Genomic DNA, 6,953 nt, shown 5'->3' with positions numbered 1-6,953 from the left:
CGGGCTGGCGATGCGCTGCGAGGCGACGCCGCGTTGCTGGCGTCGCGCTTCGGGTCCAGGAGTCGCGGCACACTCTTGTTCCTCCGGCTTCTCCCTCGGTGGCCGGCTGCGGGCACCGCGCTCCCGCGAGCTCCAGTCAGTTGCGGTAGGCTCGGCGTCCCGCACCAGCTTCGACCCTGGCAGGTCCGAAGGCGGAACTTCTACTCACCCCGCCCCCGCCCGCACCACCACAAGGCGGGGCTGCCACGCCCACCTAGCTGCGGGCAGACGCTGCCACCTGCGGGGACCACGTAGACTACAGCAGTAGTGCAAGTTCCAGGCCCGTGGAAGGCGAGAGGAAAGGTGGGCCTCGGAACAAGTGGCATGGGTTCACGAGGCCGCGTAGACTCAACTAATTCCAGGCCCTCAGCCTCCCAGAACCCTCTCAGTGAGAGCAACCAGGGACGCACATGAACACTGGGCTTTACAATTTACAAAGTCCCTGCCCCCTTGGCTCCTTCAGGCGCAAATCTGCATTTTGACTCCTTTCGCGGCTCAAAGAGGAAAGGTCACTTGCCCAAGGTCACACAGCCAAAAGCTGTAGTGGGAGCTGAGGCGAATTCCTCCGTGCAAGGGCACTGCTCTTCACCTCCCCCCTGCAAGGGAGGTATCAGCATCCTTGCTCCCAAAGGGAGCAGGCCCGCAGCCCACACGCAGCTCCCCATTCTAGGCCCCCCATTCCAGGTGGGCAGTGTCTGGCAGTGGGCCTTCCTCAAGGCTTTTGGCTACAGGGCCTTATTTGTCCTGAGAGGAGGCAGCAGGCTCTCCACCTCACCCCAGCAGGCCGCACCCTTCCTCAGAGCCCTGCTTGGGGAGTCATGGCCTAGAATCACTGCAGAGTATCTGCAGACTAGAATGTGAAGGCTCAGGTCTGGCCCAGCTCCACCCCCAGGAAGGCCTAAGCACCCGGAGGCCCCATACCAGGCTAAGCTTGGCCAGGAGTTGGAGTATCCTCTCCTCCCTTCACTTCACAAACAGGACCTCACCACAAACCCCAATCTGCCCTAAATCCTAGAGCTCTGAGGCTGGGGGCAGAACTGGCATGCCTATGGAAAGGCTTCCAGAAGCCCCTTAGCCCACAGTTTTCTTCCTGGCCAACGCATGTGAGACGCTGCCTCCCCTGAGAAGCCTTCTCTAATCTCTCCCTCCCCCAACCCCACTCCTCTAGAATCCCACAGATAATGCCTCTCTGGGGCATCTGTGGACTTTACTGAGTGAGGTGGCATATGTCACTGTCTATTACTACTAATTTCTAAGTCCTGCTCCATTCAAAGCACTAAACTAGTACCTCACAATCACCAACTGCCCCCTGTGAAGTACAGCCATTAGGCCATTTCCACATAAGAAAACTAAGGTATCAAGGGGTTAATTCACTTGTCAGAGGCCTGGCAGCTGGTACAGGGAGATGGTCAAGGTGTTATCATCTTGTTCCCCAACGTTCAGGCACCCAGAAACGTTCAGAGATGAAGGGATGCACATGGCTTTTGGCCCTGGAGTAATTGGCACAAAGTTGCTCATGTGACCATCATGATTTAAATGGGAAATGTGCCAAGCCAACTGTTAGCCAGCACAGCAGGACTTTCTGAGACCATGCTGTCTGCTGGCTGTGGCATGCTGGAGCCAGCCGAAACTAAATAATGTGCAAGTCTCTTCCTGACTGTGTGGTCAGGGATGCCACATTGTAGCTTCAAGTCAGCAATTCTAGGAGTATTTACATCATGGAAAAAGGCCAAAACTACACATCAGGACTTTTCTATCAGAGAAACAATGGTTAAACATTGACCAGAACACCATTTTGGGCATATGCTTGTTAATGTATATTACTTAATCCTTACATCTACCTTGTGAGACCGGTGTTCAGTCCAAAGTTCAACTGCTCTGTCAAAAAGTTAGAGAAAGAACAAGCAGAATAGCAGGTGCCAGCTCTGCAAGTCTGATGAGGCCCTAAAAGATGGAGATTTGAGCTGAACTTCCCAGGGTGTGGAGTCTTCGAGACAGAGATAGAGGGTGGATAGGATCTTTTTATCTTCCCAACGCAGGCTAACAACCCCCCAGCCTTGCCCCTTGCCATCTGCATGATCTTGGGCAAGATCTAGCCCTGGCTGACTCTCAGTATCCCCACCTGATCAGCCCAGGAAGGGCATCTTGAGTCCACAAGCCTGTCCATGATGGGGGTGCTATGGCCTGCAAAAGAATAACAAAGAAGATGGGATGGAGCTAAGTGTGTGCCAGGGCAGATACACATCAGTCTGGTCTCGCTGCTCTCGGCGGACCATACCTTGTGACCTGTGAGCATTATGCCTGCCTGGTGATGAAGGAGACAACTAGCCCTCACTCACAGGCTATTGACTACCCACAGCTCATACATGTGAATGGAACAGTATGATTGCATCCACTAATCAACAAGGAGCAGCCCAGGCACTTGGAGCTGTTGGGGAAAGCCTGGCCCTGAGTGATCACTATACGCTCTCTGAATCAAGGGATGATTCCCCAACAACAGTTTCTGACAAGTAGTCAGCCAACCCTGCTCACGTGCCTCCCACAACAGAGAGCTCACTCTCTCTGATGACCCATGACCATTAAAGTCCACAACTAAGCAGCTAGTAGGCAGTCCTCTTTGGGCTGGGCTCACAAGCAGGTTCTAGGATGGAGAGAGGTGGAAAGCCTGGACAGACATTTGACAGTCAACTGATTCTCAGCGTATCCCAAATTCTGAGCTTCCATTTTCTTGGTTCTAAAATAGGGAGAACCATCACTGCCTTTCTGCTTTGCTAAATTGTGTTAGGTTCTTATGAGCCAAGGGCTATACAAAACTCTGCAAACTGAATAACCTAGAGTCACAATAGCCTCTCTCTCAGATCCTTGGAACAACTTTCTCAAAGGCTTTTGGGTCATACAAACAAGCTGGTAAAACATGGTAAAAAACACAGATTAGTAAGTAAACACAAATAATCCTGTGCTTACCTTGCTTACTAGGTACTCTGTCTCTGTCAGGAACTGTAAATTTGAAAAGAGGCTTTGATTCTGTAGGAAGGTGCTTTAGAGTTGGGAGACATGCCAGCTATACCTAGAAGCAGAATCTTTGATATGGTGAAAACATCTGAAATTATTCACTACAGATTAGTAAACCTGTGCTTACTTTGCTTATTGGAAAATCCAACACTGGTGCCAGTGGTCTAAAGAATGAGATCTCAGCCTTCACATGACCTGAGATGTACAGATGTATGAAATCCTCCCACCCACAGCCCTTGCTAAAGGGTAGATAGCACTATGTTTGGAAGGCATCATCCCAATCTGGACTAGTCAGCAACTTGCCCCAGGAATTTCAGCCAGGAATCTTGAAAAACTTGTAGCAGTCCAAAATGTAGGTGGGTGCTTGAAGCCAGTTTCTGACAGAACCCCAGAGAGAAGATGAAATTGAGTCTTGCTGGGATCTTAAAAGCTTGGAAGCGACCATCTAGATGCAACGATGGGTCTCTCCTCATCCAGAGCAAAGAAGAATGAAGAAAACCAAAGATGCTTGGTAACAATTAGTCTCAGGGACTGATAGACCACTCGCTCCTCAGCCTATATGACCATGAAACCAGAAGAACCAGCTGGTGCCCAGCTACCACTGTCAACCACTCAGAAGGGGAACAGTGCAAAAGATTTTGGATAGAGTGGGAGAACGATGTGGGACAAAACTCAAAATCGTAAAACAAACAAACAAAAAAAGACCAGATTTGATGGTCTGATAGAGCCTGGTGAGATCCCTGAGACTATGGCCCCTAGCCAACCTTCAGGTATGGAAATGAACTCGCTCCTGTGGCTTCCAACCAAACAATAGATAGGCATATGGGGTGAATATTTACATTAGGTAGATACACTCCGTGGAGCAATCAATCATGGGATAACAGAAGGGCAGTGATTGCAAAGGGAGACAGCTTGAAGGGCAGGAGTACATGGGAGGGAAGGACACAGGGAAGAGGTAATTATGGGGAGAAGTTGAGAAGAGAGCTGTGACATTGTGGGGAATTGCAGTCAATGTCATGAGACAAAATGTGTATGAGCTGCTGTATGGAAAATGAATTTGCTCTGCAAACTTTTACCCAGATCACAATAAAAATTAAAATTAAAAAAAGAAAGAAATTGGGTCTTGCTGCTGAAATAATAACAATAATATAATAACCAACAATGGGTAGACATTCAGTGTGTGCAGGAACCATCTCATTCCACCCTCATGATATCCCAGAGATGGGAAATCCAGCACAGGGGTCAAGACATGCCCAAGGCCCCACACCTAGCAGGTGCCCCTGCTGACCTGGGTCCAGGCAGCAGCCTTGATTCCACCCTCTGCTGCCTCTCAGTCTGGAGTTGCCTTCTTTAGGCCTAAGTGACAAGTCCTTGGGTCCTATGAGGCTCTTATTCTAATAGCACCCCTGCCCCTTTGACATGCACTAGCTTGAGGAGTTGTTCCTTGAACCAACCTAATACTTGTCCCACTCTACCTGTTCTTGGTCTCAGTATCCTTTTCATGGCCCCACCTCTTTCTGTGTACCATTGTCCATCTAGCCTGTGTGGGTAGTTTCTGGTTAGGTGACCATTTCCCTCAGCCATCCCCTCTGTCTACAACCCACCTTTCTCTGGCCCCTCCCTAGCCAGTTCTGTAGGTGTTGTGGGGGGTGGGGCAGGTTCTAGTAGACAACTGCAAGGAGGAGGAAGGAGAAGCCTCTTTCCTGTTTCTAGCTCCTATCAGCATCCATCATCCATCAGGGTCAGCCACACCTCTCAGAGGCACCAGCCTGCACATCCATCTGAGCACCAACCACCCACAGCAGCCCACTTAGTGAGATCTGTGCACCAGTCTGAGTCACTCACTCCTCCAAGCTTCTAGGTTTTTGTGACTCCCAACTTCCGTCTGTTCCCCAGCCTGAGTACTTGTTGCTTTCTGTGGTTGCTAACCTCTGGGTGCACTTGGCCTCCTAGGACCTAGGTAACTCCTATATTAAACCCCTCTGTTTGAAGTATCTAGCATGGTTTTCTTTTGCTAGCTGAGACCCCACCTCAATCTCAGCCTTGGCTCTCATCTCTGACTCTGAGCTCACTCCTCTTATTAGGGCTTGTTGATCCCCTCATGGGCAGCTGTTGAGTCATCATCTTCCATCCCAGCCATGCCTGCCCACTGCCCTCCTTGTACCACTACCTGGTGAGGCCCCTGAGTTGTGGTTTTCGTCCTGGGTCTGTGGGATCCCTAACCCTTGAACCCAACATGGCCAAAGTCTTGGTCTGGACCTACAGCCTTTACGTGAGTACAGCTGTGCATACTGGAACCACTTTTCTGGGAAGTGAATTGTAATGGGAGCAAGAATCTTGAAAATGTTCATACCCTTTAAGTCAGTAATTCCGCTTGGGAGAATCTACACTAATGAAATGACCAGCTATGCAGAGAATGACACATAAAGATATTCACTGGAGGATTATCTATAATAAGTATTAGATGTAACCTAAATATTCAGCAATTGGAAAGTGGTTAAGCAATCTCTGTTATTCCTATGTAATCAAATATGATCGAGACATTTAAGTACTATTTATAGAGCTTCATAATAACAAAGGGAAGTTACTAGAGATGATGTTAAGTGACAAAGCACAGGGTAAAAAACTGGAAGGAAATATTCCAAAATGCTAACTTTCTGCATTTCAGACAACAGGCAGCTCCAACAAGCATCTGGCCTGTGCCCTACAGATAGCCAGGCAGTGAGATGAACAGTAGGGATCAGCAGACAGTGAACTTGGTTAAGTTTGAGTCTGGAGCTAGCTGTTTGATCTTTGACCCATTAGCTTCTCTCTTCTTCAGTTTCCTTGTTTGTCCATGCAGCAGTGGAAGTTCACACCTCCCAAGGTTGTGAGGGAATTCACTGGAAGCATCTGCAGAAGCTTTCACAGACCAGGAGAGACTCAGCAAGTGGTGCACCTGCTAGCAGCTGAGAAAGTTGGTCAGCTTGGGGCAGGGTGCAGATATCTCCATCTTGATCCCAAGGCAGAGCCACAGAGCCCACCATGGAGAGTGCATCACTGCCTGGCAAGTGTTCATGTACATAGAGGGAATGAAGGTTCTGAGGTGTGCTCAGGGTGGGTCCACAGGCTCATTAACAGAGCAGAGAGGGGCATGGACACCCACAGACCTGGGCATATGCCCAGTAGATTGGGCTTGAATCTTCTGACCAGAGCTTACACTCACTGCCTAGGGCAGATTCTAACTGTCCAGCCAGCCGGTCCCTGTGGCCTGCAAATGGTGAGGCCAAGTTGCCATATCCACTGGTACTTCTGCCCCAAGAATCCAATTTGCTTTTGGTAGATCCCTGTGCAGCTGGCAATGGGACCTGACAGAGTCCTTGTCAAATCCCTAGAGGGGCCACAATATCTCTATGATTGCAAAAGAGGGTTTTTTCTTTTTTAAAATTTTATAGTGATTTGGGTGAAAGTTTACAGAGCAAATTCATCTTCCATACAGCAGTTCACATACATTTGTCTCATGACATTGACTGCAATCTCCCACAATGCAGTAGCTCTCCTCCCACTTCCTCCACATAGCCACCTCTTGCCTGTGTCCTTCCCTCCCATGCACTCCTGCCCCCCCCCCAGCTCTCTTCTTGTGCATACACAGCCCTTCTATCTTCCCATATCTCATCTCTCCAAAGAGTGTGTCTACCTATTGTAAATGTTCAACTCACACGCCTGTCTTTTGTTCAGCTGGAAGCCACAGGAGTAGGTTCAGTTCCAGACCTGAAGGGCAGCTAGGGGCCATAGTTTCAGTGGTTCCATCAGGCTCCATCAAGCCAGCAAATCTGGTACTTTTTTTTTTTTTTTAATGATTTTGAGTTTTGTTTCTCATCATTCTCCTGCTCTATCCAGTATCTCCTACAGAGATACCCCTT

The sequence above is a fragment of the Orycteropus afer genome, unplaced genomic scaffold (genome assembly GCF_000298275.1).
Source record: "Orycteropus afer afer isolate SDZICR_OR568_19922 unplaced genomic scaffold, OryAfe1.0 scaffold00368, whole genome shotgun sequence".
In the NCBI taxonomy this organism is placed as follows: domain Eukaryota; kingdom Metazoa; phylum Chordata; class Mammalia; order Tubulidentata; family Orycteropodidae; genus Orycteropus; species Orycteropus afer.
Note: the sequence above shows the minus strand (reverse complement) of the source record.